A 19,199-nucleotide genomic window follows, 5' to 3' on the forward strand; every position below is an offset into this window, starting at 1 on the left:
GGACAGCAACGAGTAGTAAGCAAGCAGAAGGTCGTAGGGTGAGACAGGACAGTATGGAGCAGGGGGGGCACAGGACAGCAATGAGCAGTAGGGAGGCACAGGACAGCAACGAGTGGTAAGCAAGCAGAAGGTCGTAGGGAGAGACAGGACAGCATGGAGCAGGGGGGCACAGGACAGCAACTAGTAGTAAGCAAGCAGAAGGTCGTAGGGTGAGACAGGACAGCATGGAGCAGGGGGGCACAGGACAGCAACTAGTAGTAAGCAAGCAGAAGGTCGTAGGGAGAGACAGGACAGCAATGAGTAGTGGGGAGGCACAGGACAGCAACGAGTAGTAAGCAAGCAGAAGGTCGTAGGGAGAGACAGGACAGCATGGAGCAGGGGGGCACAGGACAGCCAGCAATGAGCAGTAGGGGGCACACGACAGCAACGAGTAGTAAGCAAGCAGAAGGTCGTAGGGTGAGACAGGACAGCATGGAGCAGGGGGGGCACAGGACAGCAATGAGCAGTAGGGAGGCACAGGACAGCAACGAGTAGTAAGCAAGCAGAAGGTCGTAGGGAGAGACAGGACAGCATGGAGCAGGGGGGGCACAGGACAGCAATGAGCAGTAGGGAGGCACAGGACAGCAACGAGTAGTAAGCAAGCAGAAGATCGTAGGGAGAGACAGGACAGCATGGAGCAGGGGGGCACAGGACAGCAATGAGCAGTAGGGAGGCACAGGACAGCAACGAGTAGTAAGCAAGCAGAAGGTCGTAGGGTGAGACAGGACAGCATGGAGCAGGGGGGCACAGGACAGCAATGAGCAGTAGGGAGGCACAGGACAGCAACGAGTAGTAAGCAAGCAGAAGGTCGTAGGGTGAGACAGGACAGCAATGAGCAGTAGGGGGCACACGACAGCAACGAGTAGTAGGGGGCACAGGACAGCAACGAGTAGTAAGCAAGCAGAAGGTCGTAGGGTGAGACAGGACAGCATGGAGCAGGGGGGCACAGGACAGCAATGAGCAGTAGGGAGGCACAGGACAGTAACGAGTAGTAAGCAAGCAGAAGGTCGTAGGGCGAGACAGGACAGCATGGAGCAGGGGGGGCACAGGACAGCAACGAGTAGTAGGGGGCACACAACAGCAACGAGTAGTAAGCAAGCAGAAGGTCGTAGGGAGAGACAGGACAGCATGGAGCAGGGGGGCACAGGACAGCAATGAGCAGTAGGGAGGCACAGGACAGCAACGAGTAGTAAGCAAGCAGAAGGTCGTAGGGTGAGACAGGACAGCATGGAGCAGGGTGGCACAGGACAGCAATGAGCAGTAGGGAGGCACAGGACAGCAACGAGTAGTAAGCAAGCAGAAGGTCGTAGGGAGAGACAGGACAGCATGGAGCAGGGGGGGCACAGGACAGCAATGAGCAGTAGGGAGGCACAGGACAGCAACGAGTAGTAAGCAAGCAGAAGGTCGTAGGGAGAGACAGGACAGCATGGAGCAGGGGGGCACAGGACAGCAATGAGCAGTAGGGAGGCACAGGACAGCAACGAGTAGTAAGCAAGCAGAAGGTCGTAGGGTGAGACAGGACAGCATGGAGCAGGGGGGCACAGGACAGCAATGAGCAGTAGGGAGGCACAGGACAGCAACGAGTAGTAAGCAAGCAGAAGGTCGTAGGGTGAGACAGGACAGCAATGAGCAGTAGGGGGCACACGACAGCAACGAGTAGTAGGGGGCACAGGACAGCAACGAGTAGTAAGCAAGCAGAAGGTCGTAGGGTGAGACAGGACAGCATGGAGCAGGGGGGCACAGGACAGCAATGAGCAGTAGGGAGGCACAGGACAGTAACGAGTAGTAAGCAAGCAGAAGGTCGTAGGGCGAGACAGGACAGCATGGAGCAGGGGGGGCACAGGACAGCAACGAGTAGTAGGGGGCACACAACAGCAACGAGTAGTAAGCAAGCAGAAGGTCGTAGGGAGAGACAGGACAGCATGGAGCAGGGGGGCACAGGACAGCAATGAGCAGTAGGGAGGCACAGGACAGCAACGAGTAGTAAGCAAGCAGAAGGTCGTAGGGTGAGACAGGACAGCATGGAGCAGGGGGGGCACAGGACAGCAATGAGCAGTAGGGGGCACACGACAGCAACGAGTAGTAGGGGGCACAGGACAGCAACGAGTAGTAAGCAAGCAGAAGGTCGTAGGGTGAGACAGGACAGCATGGAGCAGGGGGGCACAGGACAGCAATGAGCAGTAGGGAGGCACAGGACAGTAACGAGTAGTAAGCAAGCAGAAGGTCGTAGGGTGAGACAGGACAGCATGGAGCAGGGGGGGCACAGGACAGCAACGAGTAGTAGGGGGCACACAACAGCAACGAGTAGTAAGCAAGCAGAAGGTCGTAGGGAGAGACAGGACAGCATGGAGCAGGGGGGCACAGGACAGCAATGAGCAGTAGGGAGGCACAGGACAGCAACGAGTAGTAAGCAAGCAGAAGGTCGTAGGGTGAGACAGGACAGCATGGAGCAGGGGGGCACAGGACAGCAATGAGCAGTAGGGAGGCACAGGACAGCAACGAGTAGTAAGCAAGCAGAAGGTCGTAGGGTGAGACAGGACAGCATGGAGCAGGGGGGGCACAGGACAGCAATGAGCAGTAGGGGGCACAGGACAGCAACGAGTAGTAAGCAAGCAGAAGGTCGTAGGGTGAGACAGGACAGCATGGAGCAGGGGGGGGCACAGGACAGCAATGAGCAGTAGGGGGCACAGGACAGCAACGAGTAGTAAGCAAGCAGAAGGTCATAGGGAGAGACAGGACAGCATGTTACAGGGGGGCACAGGACAGCAATGAGCAATAGGGGGCACAGGACAGCAATGGGTAATAGGGGGCACAGGACAGCAATGGGTAATAGGGGGCACAGGACAGCAATGGGTAATAGGGGGCACAGGTCAGCAATGAGTAATAGGGGGCACAGGTCAGCAATTGGTAATAGGGGGCATAGGACAGCAATGACTAATAGGGGGCACAGGACAGCAATGAGAAGTGAGGAGGCTCAGGGGGCACTGGACAGCAATGAGCAAAAGGGGGCACAGGACAGCAATGGGCAATAGGGGGCACAGGACAGCAATGAGCAATAGGGGGCACAGGACAGCAATGAGCAATAGGGGGCACAGGACAGCAATGGGTAATAGGGGGCACAGGACAGCAATGAGCAATAGGAGGCACAGGACAGCAATGGGTAATAGGGGGCACAGGACAGCAATGAGCAATAGGGGGCACAGGACAGCAATGAGCAGTGAGGAGGCTCAGGGGGCACAGGTCAGCAATGAGCAATAGGGGGCACAGGACAGCAATGAGCAATAAGGGGCATAGGACAGCAATGAGCAATAGGGGGCACAGGTCAGCAATGAGTAATAGGGGGCACAGGACAGCAATGAGCAATAGGGGGCACAGGACAGCAATGAGCAGTGAGGAGGCTCAGGGGGCACAGGTCAGCAATGAGCAATAGGGGGCACAGGACAGCAATGAGCAATAGGGGGCATAGGACAGCAATGAGCAATAGGGGGCACAGGTCAGCAATGAGTAATAGGGGGCACAGGACAGCAATGAGCAATAGGGGGCACAGGACAGCAATGAGCAGTGAGGAGGCTCAGGGGGCACAGGTCAGCAATGAGCAATAGGGGGCACAGGACAGCAATGAGCAATAGGGGGCACAGGTCAGCAATGAGTAATAGGGGGCACAGGACAGCAATGAGCAATAGGGGGCACAGGACAGCAATGAGCAGTGAGGAGGCTCAGGGGGCACAGGTCAGCAATGAGCAATAGGGGGCACAGGTCAGCAATGAGCAATAGGGGGCATAGGACAGCAATGAGTAATAGGGGGCACAGGTCAGCAATGAGTAATAGGGGGCACAGGTCAGCAATGGGTAATAGGGAGCATAGGACAGCAATGAGCAATAGGGGGCACAGGACAGCAATGAGCAGTGAGGAGGCTCAGGGGGCACAGGTCAGCAATGAGCAATAGGGGGCACAGGACAGCAATGAGCAATAGGGGGCACAGGACAGCAATGAGCAATAGGGGGCACAGGACAGCAATGAGCAATAGGGGGCACAGGACAGCAATGAGCAGTGAGGAGGCTCAGGGGGCACAGGTCAGCAATGAGCAATAGGGGGCACAGGTCAGCAATGAGCAATAGGGGGCATAGGACAGCAATGAGTAATAGGGGGCACAGGTCAGCAATGAGTAATAGGGGGCACAGGTCAGCAATGGGTAATAGGGGGCACAGGACAGCAATGAGCAGTGAGGAGGCTCAGGGGGCACAGGTCAGCAATGAGCAATAGGGGGCACAGGACAGCAATGAGCAATAAGGGGCATAGGACAGCAATGAGCAATAGGGGGCACAGGTCAGCAATGAGTAATAGGGGGCACAGGACAGCAATGAGCAATAGGGGGCACAGGACAGCAATGAGCAGTGAGGAGGCTCAGGGGGCACAGGTCAGCAATGAGCAATAGGGGGCACAGGACAGCAATGAGCAATAGGGGGCACAGGACAGCAATGAGCAATAGGGGGCACAGGTCAGCAATGAGCAGTGAGGAGGCTCAGGGGGCACAGGTCAGCAATGAGCAATAGGGGGCACAGGACAGCAATGAGCAATAGGGGGCACAGGACAGCAATGAGCAATAGGGGGCACAGGACAGCAATGAGCAATAGGGGGCACAGGACAGCAATGAGCAGTGAGGAGGCTCAGGGGGCACAGGTCAGCAATGAGCAATAGGGGGCACAGGTCAGCAATGAGCAATAGGGGGCACAGGACAGCAATGAGCAATAGGGGGCACAGGACAGCAATGAGCAATAGGGGGCACAGGACAGCAATGAGCAATAGGGGGCACAGGACAGCAATGAGCAATAGGGGGCACAGGACAGCAATGAGCAATAGGGGGCACAGGACAGCAATGAGCAATAGGGGGCACAGGACAGCAATGAGCAATAGGGGGCACAGGACAGCAATGAGCAATAGGGGGCACAGGACAGCAATGAGCAATAGGGGGCACAGGACAGCAATGAGCAATAGGGGGCACAGGACAGCAATGAGCAATAGGGGGCACAGGACAGCAATGAGCAATAGGGGGCACAGGACAGCAATGAGCAATAGGGGGCACAGGACAGCAATGAGCAATAGGGGGCACAGGACAGCAATGAGCAATAGGGGGCACAGGACAGCAATGAGCAATAGGGGGCACAGGACAGCAATGAGCAATAGGGGGCACAGGACAGCAATGAGCAATAGGGGGCACAGGACAGCAATGAGCAATAGGGGGCACAGGACAGCAATGAGCAATAGGGGGCACAGGACAGCAATGAGCAATAGGGGGCACAGGACAGCAATGAGCAATAGGGGGCACAGGACAGCAATGAGCAATAGGGGGCACAGGACAGCAATGAGCAATAGGGGGCACAGGACAGCAATGAGCAATAGGGGGCACAGGACAGCAATGAGCAATAGGGGGCACAGGACAGCAATGAGCAATAGGGGGCACAGGACAGCAATGAGCAATAGGGGGCACAGGACAGCAATGAGCAATAGGGGGCACAGGACAGCAATGAGCAATAGGGGGCACAGGACAGCAATGAGCAATAGGGGGCACAGGACAGCAATGAGCAATAGGAGGCACAGGACAGCAATGAGCAATAGGGGGCACAGGACAGCAATGAGCAATAGGGGGCACAGGACAGCAATGAGCAATAGGGGGCACAGGACAGCAATGAGCAATAGGGGGCACAGGACAGCAATGAGCAATAGGGGGCACAGGACAGCAATGAGCAATAGGGGGCACAGGACAGCAATGAGCAATAGGGGGCACAGGACAGCAATGAGCAATAGGGGGCACAGGACAGCAATGAGCAATAGGGGGCACAGGACAGCAATGAGCAATAGGGGCACAGGACAGCAATGAGCAATAGGGGGCACAGGACAGCAACGAGTAGTAAGCAAGCAGAAGGTCGTAGGGTGAGACAGGACAGCATGGAGCAGGGGGGGCACAGGACAGCAATGAGCAGTAGGGGGCACACGACAGCAACGAGTAGTAGGGGGCACAGGACAGCAACGAGTAGTAAGCAAGCAGAAGGTCGTAGGGTGAGACAGGACAGCATGGAGCAGGGGGGCACAGGACAGCAATGAGCAGTAGGGAGGCACAGGACAGTAACGAGTAGTAAGCAAGCAGAAGGTCGTAGGGTGAGACAGGACAGCATGGAGCAGGGGGGGCACAGGACAGCAACGAGTAGTAGGGGGCACACAACAGCAACGAGTAGTAAGCAAGCAGAAGGTCGTAGGGAGAGACAGGACAGCATGGAGCAGGGGGGCACAGGACAGCAATGAGCAGTAGGGAGGCACAGGACAGCAACGAGTAGTAAGCAAGCAGAAGGTCGTAGGGTGAGACAGGACAGCATGGAGCAGGGGGGGCACAGGACAGCAATGAGCAGTAGGGGGCACAGGACAGCAACGAGTAGTAAGTAAGCAGAAGGTCGTAGGGTGAGACAGGACAGCATGGAGCAGGGGGGGGCACAGGACAGCAATGAGCAGTAGGGGGCACAGGACAGCAACGAGTAGTAAGCAAGCAGAAGGTCATAGGGAGAGACAGGACAGCAATGAGCAATAGGGGGCACAGGACAGCAATGGGTAATAGGGGGCACAGGACAGCAATGGGTAGTAGGGGGCACAGGACAGCAATGAGTAATAGGGGGCACAGGTCAGCAATGAGTAATAGGGGGCACAGGTCAGCAATTGGTAATAGGGGGCATAGGACAGCAATGACTAATAGGGGGCACAGGACAGCAATGAGAAGTGAGGAGGCTCAGGGGGCACTGGACAGCAATGAGCAAAAGGGGGCACAGGACAGCAATGGGCAATAGGGGGCACAGGACAGCAATGAGCAATAGGGGGCACAGGACAGCAATGAGCAATAGGGGGCACAGGACAGCAATGAGCAATAGGGGGCACAGGACAGCAATGAGCAATAGGGGGCACAGGACAGCAATGAGCAATAGGAGGCACAGGACAGCAATGGGTAAGAGGGGGCATAGAACAGCAATGAGTAATAGGGGGCACAGGACAGCAATGAGCAGTGAGGAGGCTCAGGGGGCACTGGACAGCAATGAGCAATAGGGGGCATATGACAGCAATGGGTAATAGGGGGCACAGGACAGCAATGAGCAATAGGGGGCACAGGACAGCAATGAGCAATAGGGGCACAGGACAGCAATGAGCAATAGGGGGCACAGGACAGCAATGGGTAATAGGGGGCACAGGACAGCAATGAGCAATAGGGGGCACAGGACAGCAATGGGTAATAGGGGGCACAGGACAGCAATGAGCAATAGGGGGCACAGGACAGCAATGAGCAGTGAGGAGGCTCAGGGGGCACAGGACAGCAATGAGTAATAGGGGGCACAGGTCAGCAATGAGCAATAGGGGGCACAGGTCCGCAATGAGCAATAGGGGGCATAGGACAGCAATGAGTAATAGGGGGCACAGGTCAGCAATGAGCAATAGGGGGCACAGGACAGCAATGGGTAATAGGGGGCACAGGACAGCAATGAGCAATAGGGGGCACAGGACAGCAATGAGCAGTGAGGAGGCTCAGGGGGCACAGGTCAGCAATGAGCAATAGGGGGCACAGGTCCGCAATGAGCAATAGGGGGCATAGGACAGCAATGAGTAATAGGGGGCACAGGTCAGCAATGAGCAATAGGGGGCACAGGACAGCAATGAGCAATAGGGGGCACAGGACAGCAATGAGCAGTGAGGAGGCTCAGGGGGCACAGGACAGCAATGAGTAATAGGGGGCACAGGTCAGCAATGAGCAATAGGGGGCACAGGTCCGCAATGAGCAATAGGGGGCATAGGACAGCAATGAGTAATAGGGGGCACAGGTCAGCAATGAGTAATAGGGGGCACAGGACAGCAATGAGCAATAGGGGGCACAGGACAGCAATGAGCAATAGGGGGCACAGGACAGCAATGAGCAATAGGGGGCACAGGACAGCAATGAGCAATAGGGGGCACAGGACAGCAATGAGCAATAGGGGGCACAGGACAGCAATGAGCAATAGGGGGCACAGGACAGCAATGAGCAATAGGGGGCACAGGACAGCAATGAGCAATAGGGGGCACAGGACAGCAATGAGCAATAGGGGGCACAGGACAGCAATGAGCAGTGAGGAGGCTCAGGGGGCACAGGACAGCAATGAGTAATAGGGGGCACAGGTCAGCAATGAGTAATAGGGGGCACAGGTCAGCAATGGGTAATAGGGGGCACAGGACAGCAATGAGCAATAGGGGGCACAGGACAGCAATGAGCAATAGGGGGCACAGGACAGCAATGAGCAATAGGGGGCACAGGACAGCAATGAGCAGTGAGGAGGCTCAGGGGGCACAGGACAGCAATGAGTAATAGGGGGCACAGGTCAGCAATGAGTAATAGGGGGCACAGGTCAGCAATGGGTAATAGGGGGCACAGGACAGCAATGAGCAATAGGGGGCACAGGACAGCAATGAGCAATAGGGGGCACAGGACAGCAATGAGCAATAGGGGGCACAGGACAGCAATGAGCAATAGGGGGCACAGGACAGCAATGAGCAATAGGGGGCACAGGACAGCAATGAGCAATAGGGGGCACAGGACAGCAATGAGCAATAGGGGGCACAGGACAGCAATGAGCAATAGGGGGCACAGGACAGCAATGAGCAATAGGGGGCACAGGACAGCAATGAGCAATAGGGGGCACAGGACAGCAATGAGCAATAGGGGGCACAGGACAGCAATGAGCAATAGGGGGCACAGGACAGCAATGAGCAATAGGGGGCACAGGACAGCAATGAGCAATAGGGGGCACAGGACAGCAATGAGCAATAGGGGGCACAGGACAGCAATGAGCAATAGGGGGCACAGGACAGCAATGAGCAATAGGGGGCACAGGACAGCAATGAGCAATAGGGGGCACAGGACAGCAATGAGCAATAGGGGGCACAGGACAGCAATGAGCAATAGGGGGCACAGGACAGCAATGAGCAATAGGGGGCACAGGACAGCAATGAGCAATAGGGGGCACAGGACAGCAATGAGCAATAGGGGGCACAGGACAGCAATGAGCAATAGGGGGCACAGGACAGCAATGAGCAATAGGGGGCACAGGACAGCAATGAGCAATAGGGGGCACAGGACAGCAATGAGCAATAGGGGGCACAGGACAGCAATGAGCAATAGGGGGCACAGGACAGCAATGAGCAATAGGGGGCACAGGACAGCAATGAGCAATAGGGGGCACAGGACAGCAATGAGCAATAGGGGGCACAGGACAGCAATGAGCAATAGGGGGCACAGGACAGCAATGAGCAATAGGGGGCACAGGACAGCAATGAGCAATAGGGGGCACAGGACAGCAATGAGCAATAGGGGGCACAGGACAGCAATGAGCAATAGGGGGCACAGGACAGCAATGGGAAGAAGGGGCACAGGACAGCAATGAGCAATAGGGGGCACAGGACAGCAATGAGTAATAGGGGGCACAGGAAAGCAATGAACAATAGGGGCCACAGGACAGCAATGTGTAATAGGGGGCACAGGACATCAATGAGCAATAGGGGGCACAGGACAGCAATGAGCAATAGGGGGCACAGGACAGCAATGAGCAATAGGGGGCACAGGACAGCAATGAGCAATAGGGGGCACAGGACAGCAATGAGCAATAGGGGGCACAGGACAGCAATGGGTTAATAGGGGGCACAGGACAGCAATGAGCAATAGGGGGCACAGGACAGCAATGAGCAATAGGGGGCACAGGACAGCAATGAGCAGTGAGGAGGCTCAGGGGGCACAGGACAGCAATGAGCAATAGGGGGCACAGAACAGCAATGAGCAATAGGGGGCACAGAACAGCAATGAGCAATAGGGGGCACAGGACAGCAATGGGTTAATAGGGGGCACAGGACAGCAATGAGCAGTGAGGAGGCTCAGGGGGCACAGGACAGCAGTGAGCAATAGGGGGCACAGAACAGCAATGAGCAATAGGGGGCACAAAACAGCAATGAGCAATAGGGGGCACAGGACAGCAATGGGTTAATAGGGGGCACAGGACAGCAATGAGCAATAGGGGGCACAGAACAGCAATGAGCAATAGGGGGCACAGGACAGCAATGAGTAATAGGGGGCACAGGACAGCAATGGGTAATTTTTGTACTCCCTTGACCAGTTCTTATCTGTAAACTCTTTATAACATATTTAGGGATGATATAACCACATTATCGTCCATTATAACATCGCTGTATAGTGATAAATAATAAAATCAGGTATTTTACAATACCATGTAGTGGATAAAGAATATCTAGTAAAGCGCCCTCTAGTGGATACATAATATCTAATACTGTGACATCTAGTGAAAAAATAATAAGTATTGTATGGCGCCATCTAGTGAATAAGTAATACGATCAATTATATTACAGCACCATCTAGTGGACAATCATGAAAATGAGTATAAATAGAATAGTTGCATCTAGTGGATAATCGCAAAAGAATAGCGTCATCTATCTGGTGAATTATCAGTATAGAATAGCGCCATCTATCTGGTGAATTATCAGTATAGAATAGCGCCATCTATCTGGTGAATTATCAGTATAGAATAGCGCCATCTATCTGGTGAATTATCAGTATAGAATAGCGCCATCTATCTGGTAAATCAGCATAGAACACCATTATCTGATAAATAATTATATAGTATAGCCAACTATATAGAAGATAGTCCGTATAGAATAGCACCATGTATAAAAGCTCATCCAAGTTCCTGAGTGACAAGACAGTGGAAGCCCCCCGCCGGGTTAGGTAGCAGACCCCATGATGGAGCCCTGGTGGGACGGAGGCCGGGGGGGGCGGGGGAGCAGCAGTCTCTTACCTTTCTGCATATAGATATCTCTAATTTCCGGACAAATCAGCGCAGCAGAAATCCCTGCAGAGAGAAGAGAGTCACTGTGAGAGGAGCCCTGAGCGCCATGTGTGCCCCCAATAATATGTGACCACCGCCATAGACAGAGCTGACATCAGCTGGGGGTGCGGAGGACGGGATAATGCTGGGGGGCTCGGTCAGTTCAAGACTTTAATGCAATGGGAGGATAATTGTCATATCCCATAAAAGCTCCAGCGCAGCAAAATGGACACTGTACCCTCCTAGCTTTACTCTCCCCTTTATTAATGGTGGTCTACCTGCACCCCGAGAGTAGAAGCTACAGCATCTCCTAATGCCCCCACTGTCCGGCCTGCAACACAGCGAACTAAAACCTCCGAGATTTATATAGAAACCATCAACAAGCTGCTGCTGACGGATCTGTGGTTTCTCAATTTTTCATTTGTAACATTGCAACTATGAGCACACAGTATCGAAATCCACCACTAGAGGCACCTGTGCAGCATAGAAATGACAAATGCAGTATACTGACCATGGCGGAAACTCCACATAGCTGAAGCTGTATACATATGCATGCAGTTAGCACCCTCTAGAGGTGGCTGTATAAATCTGTATGCACTGAGCTCCCCCTAGTGGTGGCTGTATAAATCTGTATGTAGTGAGCTCCCCCTAGTGGTGGCTATATAAATCTGTATGTAATGAGCTCCCCCTAATGGTGGCTGTATAAATTTGTATGTAGTGAGCTCCCTCTAGTGGTGGCTGTATAAATCTGTATGTAGTGATCTCCTCTAGTGTTGGCTGTATAAACCTGTATGTAGTGAGCTCCCTCTAGTGGTGGCTGTATAAATCTGTATGCAGTGAGCTCCCTCTAGTGGTGGCTGTATAAATCTGTATGTAATGAGCTCCCCCTAATGGTGGCTGTATAAATTTGTATGTAGTGAGCTCCCTCTAGTGGTGGCTGTATAAATTTGTATGTAGTGAGCTCCCTCTAGTGGTGGCTGTATAAATCTGTATGTAGTGATCTCCTCTAGTGTTGGCTGTATAAATCTGTATGTAGTGAGCTCCCTCTAGTGGTGGCTGTATAAATCTGTATGTAGTGAGCTCCCCCTAGTGGTGGCTGTATAAATCTGTATGCAGTGAGCTCCCTCTAGTGGTGGCTGTATAAATCTGTATGCAGTGAGCTCCCTCTAGTGGTGGCTGTATAAATCTGTATGTAGTGAGCTCCCTCTAGTGGTGGCTGTATAAATCTGTATGTAGTGAGCTCCCTCTAGTGGTGGCTGTATAAATCTGTATGTAGTGAGCTCCCTCTAGTGGTGACTGTATAAATCTGTATGTAGTGAGCTCCCTCTAGTGTTGGCTGTATAAATCTGTATGTAGTGATCTCCCTCTAGTGGTTGCTGTATAAATCTGTATGTAGTGTGCTCCCTCTAGTGGTGGCTGTCTAAATCTGTATGTAATGAGCTCCCTCTAGTGGTGGCTGTATAAATCTGTATGTAGTGATCTCCCTCTAGTGGTGGCTGTATAAATCTGTATGTAGTGATCTCCCTCTAGTGGTGGCTGTATAAATCTGTATGTAGTGATCTCCCTCTAGTGGTCGCTGTATAAATCTGTATGTAGTGAGCTCCCCCTAGTGGTGGCTGTATAAATCTGTATGTAGTGATCTACCCTAGTGCTGGCTGTATAAATCTGTATGTAGTGAGCTCCCCCTAGTGGTGGCTGTATAAATCTGTATGTAGTGAGCTCCCCCTAATGGTGGCTGTATAAATCTGTATATAGTGAGCTCCCCTTGTGGTGGCTGTATAAATCTGTATGTAGTGAGCTCCCCTAGTGGTGACTGTATAAATCTGTATGTAGTGAGCTCTCCCTAGTGGTGGCTGTATAATTCTGTATGTAGTGAGCTCCCTCTAGTGGTGGCTGTATAAATCTGTATGTAATGAGCTCCCCCTAATGGTGGCTGTATAAATCTGTATGTAATGAGCTCCTCCTAGTAGTGGCTGCATAAATCTGTATGTGGTGAGCTCCCCCTAGTGGTGACTGTATAAATCTGTATGTAGTAAGCTCCCTTTAATGTTGGCTGTATAAATCTGTATGCAGTGAGCTCCCTCTAGTGGTGGCTGTATAAATCTGTATGTAGTGATTTCCTCTAGTGTTGGCTGTATAAATCTGTATGTAGTGATCTCCCTCTAGTGGTTGCTGTATAAATCTGTATGTAGTGTGCTCCCTCTAGTGGTGGCTGTATAAATCTGTATGTAGTGAGCTCCCTCTAGTGGTGGCTGTATAAATCTGTATGTAGTGAGCTCCCCCTAGTGGTGGCTGTATAAATCTGTATGTAGTGAGCTCCCTCTAGTGGTGGATGTATAAATCTGTATGTAGTGATCTCCCTCTAGTGATTGCTGTATAAATCTGTATGTAGTGAGCTCCCTCTAGTGGTGGATGTATAAATCTGTATGTAGTAAGCTCCCTCTAATGTTAGCTGTATAAATCTGTATGTAATGAGCTCCCTCTAGTGGTGACTGTATAAATCTGTATGTAGTGATCTCCCTCTAGTGGTGGCTGTATAAATCTGTATGTAGTGAGCTCCCTCTAGTGTTGGCTGTATAAATCTGTATGTAGTGAGCTCCCTCTAGTGGTGGATGTATAAATCTGTATGTAGTAAGCTCCCTCTAATGTTGGCTGTATAAATCTGTATGTAATGAGCTCCCTCTAGTGTTGGCTGTATAAATTTGTATATAGTGAGCTCCCTCTAGTGATTGCTGTATAAATCTGTATGTAGTGAGCTTCCTCTAGTGGTGGATGTATAAATCTGTATGTAGTAAGCTCCCTCTAATGTTGGCTGTATAAATCTGTATGTAGTGAGCTTCCCCTAGTGGTGGCTGTATAAATCTGTATGTAGTGAGCTTCCTCTAGTGGTGGCTGTATAAATCTGTATGTAGTGATCTCCCTCTAGCGGTGGCTGTATAAATCTGTATGTAGTGAGCTCCCCTAGTGGCTGCTGTATAAATCTGTATGTAATGAGCTCCCTCTAGTGGTGGCTGTATAAATCTGTATGTAGTGAGCTCCCTCTAGTGGTGGCTGTATAAATCTGTATGTAATGCGCTCCCTCTAGTGGTGGCTGTATAAATCTGTATGTAATGCGCTCCCTCTAGTGGTGGCTGTATAAATCTGTATGTAGTGAGCTCCCCCTAGTGGTTGCTGTATAAATCTGTATGTAGTGTGCTCCCTCTAGTGGTGGCTGTCTAAATCTGTATGTAATGAGCTCCCTCTAGTGGTGGCTGTATAAATCTGTATGTAGTGATCTCCCTCTAGTGGTGGCTGTATAAATCTGTATGTAGTGATCTCCCTCTAGTGGTGGCTGTATAAATCTGTATGTAGTGATCTCCCTCTAGTGGTGGCTGTATAAATCTGTATGTAGTGATCTCCCTCTAGTGGTCGCTGTATAAATCTGTATGTAGTGAGCTCCCCCTAGTGGTGGCTGTATAAATCTGTATGTAGTGATCTACCCTAGTGCTGGCTGTATAAATCTGTATGTAGTGAGCTCCCCCTAGTGGTGGCTGTATAAATCTGTATGTAGTGAGCTCCCCCTTGTGGTGGCTGTATAAATCTGTATGTAGTGAGCTCCCCTTGTGGTGGCTGTATAAATCTGTATGTAGTGAGCTCCCTCTAGTGGTGGCTGTATAAATCTGTATGTAGTGAGCTCCCCTAGTGGTGACTGTATAAATCTGTATGTAGTGAGCTCTCCCTAGTGGTGGCTGTATAATTCTGTATGTAGTGAGCTCCCTCTAGTGGTGGCTGTATAAATCTGTATGTAATGAGCTCCCCCTAATGGTGGCTGTATAAATCTGTATGTAATGAGCTCCTCCTAGTAGTGGCTGCATAAATCTGTATGTGGTGAGCTCCCCCTAGTGGTGACTGTATAAATCTGTATGTAGTAAGCTCCCTTTAATGTTGGCTGTATAAATCTGTATGCAGTGAGCTCCCTCTAGTGGTGGCTGTATAAATCTGTATGTAGTGATTTCCTCTAGTGTTGGCTGTATAAATCTGTATGTAGTGAGCTCCCTCTAGTGGTTGCTGTATAAATCTGTATGTAGTGTGCTCCCTCTAGTGGTGGCTGTATAAATCTGTATGTAGTGAGCTCCCTCTAGTGGTGGCTGTATAAATCTGTATGTAGTGAGCTCCCCCTAGTGGTGGCTGTATAAATCTGTATGTAGTGAGCTCCCTCTAGTGGTGGATGTATAAATCTGTATGTAGTGATCTCCCTCTAGTGATTGCTGTATAAATCTGTATGTAGTGAGCTCCCTCTAGTGGTGGATGTATAAATCTGTATGTAGTAAGCTCCCTCTAATGTTAGCTGAATAAATCTGTATGTAATGAGCTCCCTCTAGTGGTGACTGTATAAATCTGTATGTAGTGATCTCCCTCTAGTGGTGGCTGTATAAATCTGTATGTAGTGAGCTCCCTCTAGTGTTGGCTGTATAAATCTGTATGTAGTGAGCTCCCTCTAGTGGTGGATGTATAAATCTGTATGTAGTAAGCTCCCTCTAATGTTGGCTGTATAAATCTGTATGTAATGAGCTCCCTCTAGTGTTGGCTGTATAAATTTGTATATAGTGAGCTCCCTCTAGTGATTGCTGTATAAATCTGTATGTAGTGAGCTTCCTCTAGTGGTGGATGTATAAATCTGTATGTAGTGAGCTCCCTCTAGTGGTGGATGTATAAATCTGTATGTAGTGAGCTCCCTCTAATGTTGGCTGTATAAATCTGTATGTAGTGATCTCCCTCTAGTGGTGGCTGTATAAATCTGTATGTAGTGAGCTCCCCTAGTGGCTGCTGTATAAATCTGTATGTAGTGAGCTCCCTCTAGTGGTGGCTGTATAAATCTGTATGTAGTGAGCTCCCCTAGTGATTGCTGTATAAATCTGTATGTAGTGAGCTTCCTCTAGTGGTGGATGTATAAATCTGTATGTAGTGAGCTCCCTCTAATGTTGGCTGTATAAATCTGTATGTAGTGATCTCCCTCTAGTGGTGGCTGTATAAATCTGTATGTAGTGAGCTCCCCTAGTGGCTGCTGTATAAATCTGTATGTAGTGAGCTCCCTCTAGTGGTGGCTGTATAAATCTGTATGTAGTGAGCTCCCTCTAGTGGTGGCTGTATAAATCTGTATGTAGTGAGCTCCCTCTAGTGGTGGCTGTATAAATCTGTATGTAATGCGCTCCCTCTAGTGGTGGCTGTATAAATCTGTATGTAGTGAGCTCCCCCTAGTGGTGACTGTATAAATCTGTATGTAGTGAGCTCCCCCTAGTGGTGACTGTATAAATCTGTATGTAGTGAGCTCCCCCTAGTGGTGGCTGTATAAATCTGTATGTAGTGAGCTCCCCCTAGTGTTGACTGTATAAATCTGTATGTAGTGAGCTCCCCCTAGTGGTGGCTGTATAAATCTGTATGTAATGAGCTCCCCTAGTGGCTGCTGTATAAATCTGTATGTAGTGAGCTCCCTCTAGTGGTGGCTGTATAAATCTGTATGTAGTGAGTGTTATGCACACGCCCGGGGTGAGCGGCGTGTGCGTGTGATTGTAGTGATTCCACTGGACCATGAACCGGAGAGTGCCTGGAGGGGCGTGACTAAGTATCTGGCCGATCCGACCAAGATGGCACGACGGCATACGACGCCAGTGCACCAGGGAGAAACCGGCCAGAGGGACCAGGTGCTACTCCAGGTCAAACTCCGGACACGGGGGTTGACCCACACAGGGATTACTGGATCAGGCTGGTTAGGCTGGCGCACAGACTGGAGGGTATAGGCAGGCACGACTGGTATGCAGGCAGGCGGGTAAAGGCAAGCGCAGCTAGAGTGCAGACAGGGAGGCACTAGCAGGTAGGAACACAGGCGGGATAGGACCCAGTACACACTGGGACTCAGGAACAATACAGGTAGAGGGGTACAGGCAAGCACAGCTAGAGTGCAGACAGGGAGGCACTAGCAGGTAGGAACACAGGCGGGATAGGACCCAGTACACACTGGGACTCAGGAACAGGCAGGTTAGGCTGGCACAGACTGGTGGATATAAGCAAACACGGCAGGTATGCAGATGGGTGGATACAGGCGAGTATGCAGGCAGGGAGGTACTGGCCGAAAGGACGGGCTGGAGCACAGAAAGGTTAAGACCCAGTACAGACTGGGTCACAGAACCGCAGATGCGGTAGACAACCACAGCAGAGAGGGAACGCCCGAAGCGGTGGGCAAGAACAGAGCAGGACGGGGCTGCCGGAGCAGCGAGCACAAGCAGGGCAGGACAGGACTGCCGGAGCAGCGGGCAGAAGCAGGGCAGGACAGGACTGCCGGAGCAGCGGGCAGAAGCAGGGCAGGACAGGACTGCCGGAGCAGCGGGCAGAAGCAGGGCAGGACAGGACTGCCGGAGCAGCGGGCAGAAGCAGGGCAGGACAGGACTGCCGGAGCAGCGGGCAGAAGCAGGGCAGGACAGGACTGCCGGAGCAGCGGGCAGAAGCAGGGCAGGACAGGACTGCCGGAGCAGCGGGCAGAAGCAGGGCAGGACAGGACTGCCGGAGCAGCGGGCAGAAGCAGGGCAGGACAGGACTGCCGGAGCAGCGGGCAGAAGCAGGGCAGGACAGGACTGCCGGAGCAGTGGGCAGAAGCAGGGAAGGACAGGACTGCCGGAGCAGTGGGCAGAAGCAGGGCAGGACAGGACTGCCGGAGCAGTGAGCAAGGAGTCAGAGCAGGCTAGAACCGCCGGAGCGGTAAGCAAAGGAGTCAGAGCAGACTAGAACCGCCGGAGCGGTGAGCAAAGGAGTCAGAGCAGGCTAGAACCGCCAGAGCAGTGAGCAAAGGAGTCAGAGCAGGCTAGGCTGAGTAGGGGGGACAGGGCTCTGTTCACACGGAACAGACAGGAAGGGAAAGGCAGAGCCAGACACCCACAGGGTACTTGCAGTGAAGTAGCGAGTGGACCACAAACTCACAAACGGGAGTACAGAGACAACAAGCAGGAGTTAGGTACGAGTTCAGACTCTGCAGAAAAAGGAAGGGAACGGACATAGAGGCAAAACAGGTAAAGGATAGGAGAGAGTTCAGACTGGAACTGAGTGTACGGAGGAGACCGACACTGCAGCGGAATACAGGAGCGGGTCTGGGAATACGGCCCCCAGAGAGGCAGGACGAACAGGCAAGGAGCGTGTTCAGACAGGACAGACAAGATACAGGAGCGGGTCTAGGTAATCAGCCCCTAGAAGGCGGGAGGAACAGGCTAGGAGCGTGTTCAGACAGGTCAGACAAGATACAGGAACGGGTCTAGGTAATCGGCCCCTAGAAGGCAGGAGGAACAGGCTAGGAGCGTGTTCAGACAGGCCTGGAAATACAGCCTCCAGGATAGGCAGACAAGAGAACACAGAACGGGACCTGGCACCTTCAGAGTGCAAGCACACACTGAAAGAAACACTATGCTCAGGCAGGAATAGATGGGAGCAGCTGAGCTATATACCAGGTGACAGACAGCAATAGGCTGAGGACGCACAAGGGGTGTGACCCACAGCAGGTACAAAAAGCAGGAAGTGATCGGGCGCCGCCCTTAAGCAGCAGAAACAGACACAAACAGACAGCATGGAGGGAAGCCAGAGAGACATTCTGGACAGGAGATCAAGTGTGCGCTCTTGCACAGTGGGAGATGGACCACTATGCAAGGACGCCGCCAGGTATGTTACAGTGAGCTCCCCTAGTGGCTGCTGTATAAATCTGTATGTAGTGAGCTCCCTCTAGTGGTGGCTGTATAAATCTGTATGTAGTGAGCTCCCCCTAGTGGTGGCTGTATAAATCTGTATGTAATGAGCTCCCTCTAGTGGTGGCTGTATAAATCTGTATGCAATGAGCTCCCTCTAGTGGTGGCTGTATAAATCTGTATGTAGTGAGCTCCCTCTAGTGTTGGCTGTATAAATCTGTATGTAGTGAACTCCCTCTAGAGGTGGCTGTATAAATCTGTATGCAATGAGCTCCCTCTAGTGGTGGCTGTATAAATCTGTATGTAATGAGCTCCCTCTAGTGATGGCTGTATAAATCTGTATGTAATGAGCTCCCTATAGTGGTGGCTGTATAAATCTGTATGTAATGAGCTCCTCCTACTGGTGGCTGTATAAATCTGTATGTAATGACCTCCCCCTAGTGGTAGCTGTATAAATCTGTATGTAGTGAGCTCCCTCTAGTGGTGGCTGTATAAATCTGTATGTAATGAGCTCCTCCTACTGGTGGCTGTATAAATCTGTATGTAGTGTGCTCCCCCT

General features: G+C 51.8%; 1 protein-coding gene across 3 annotated transcripts in view; it reads right to left on the reverse strand.

Moving 5' to 3' along the window:
* MAPRE3 (microtubule associated protein RP/EB family member 3) overlaps positions 1–19,199 on the reverse strand; it is a 274,713-nt gene that overhangs the window by 100,800 nt on the left and 154,714 nt on the right. For all 3 annotated transcript variants that reach the window (XM_073673650.1, XM_073673652.1, XM_073673651.1), the window contains exon 2: positions 10,908–10,961. The gene's annotated coding sequence lies outside the window, so the exon portion shown is untranslated. The remainder of the gene's footprint in view (positions 1–10,907; positions 10,962–19,199) is intronic.

This window comes from Phyllobates terribilis, unplaced genomic scaffold, assembly GCF_046119375.1.
Source record: "Phyllobates terribilis strain yellow unplaced genomic scaffold, ASM4611937v1 Scaffold_3__8_contigs__length_932513732, whole genome shotgun sequence".
NCBI classification, from domain to species: Eukaryota; Metazoa; Chordata; class Amphibia; order Anura; family Dendrobatidae; genus Phyllobates; species Phyllobates terribilis.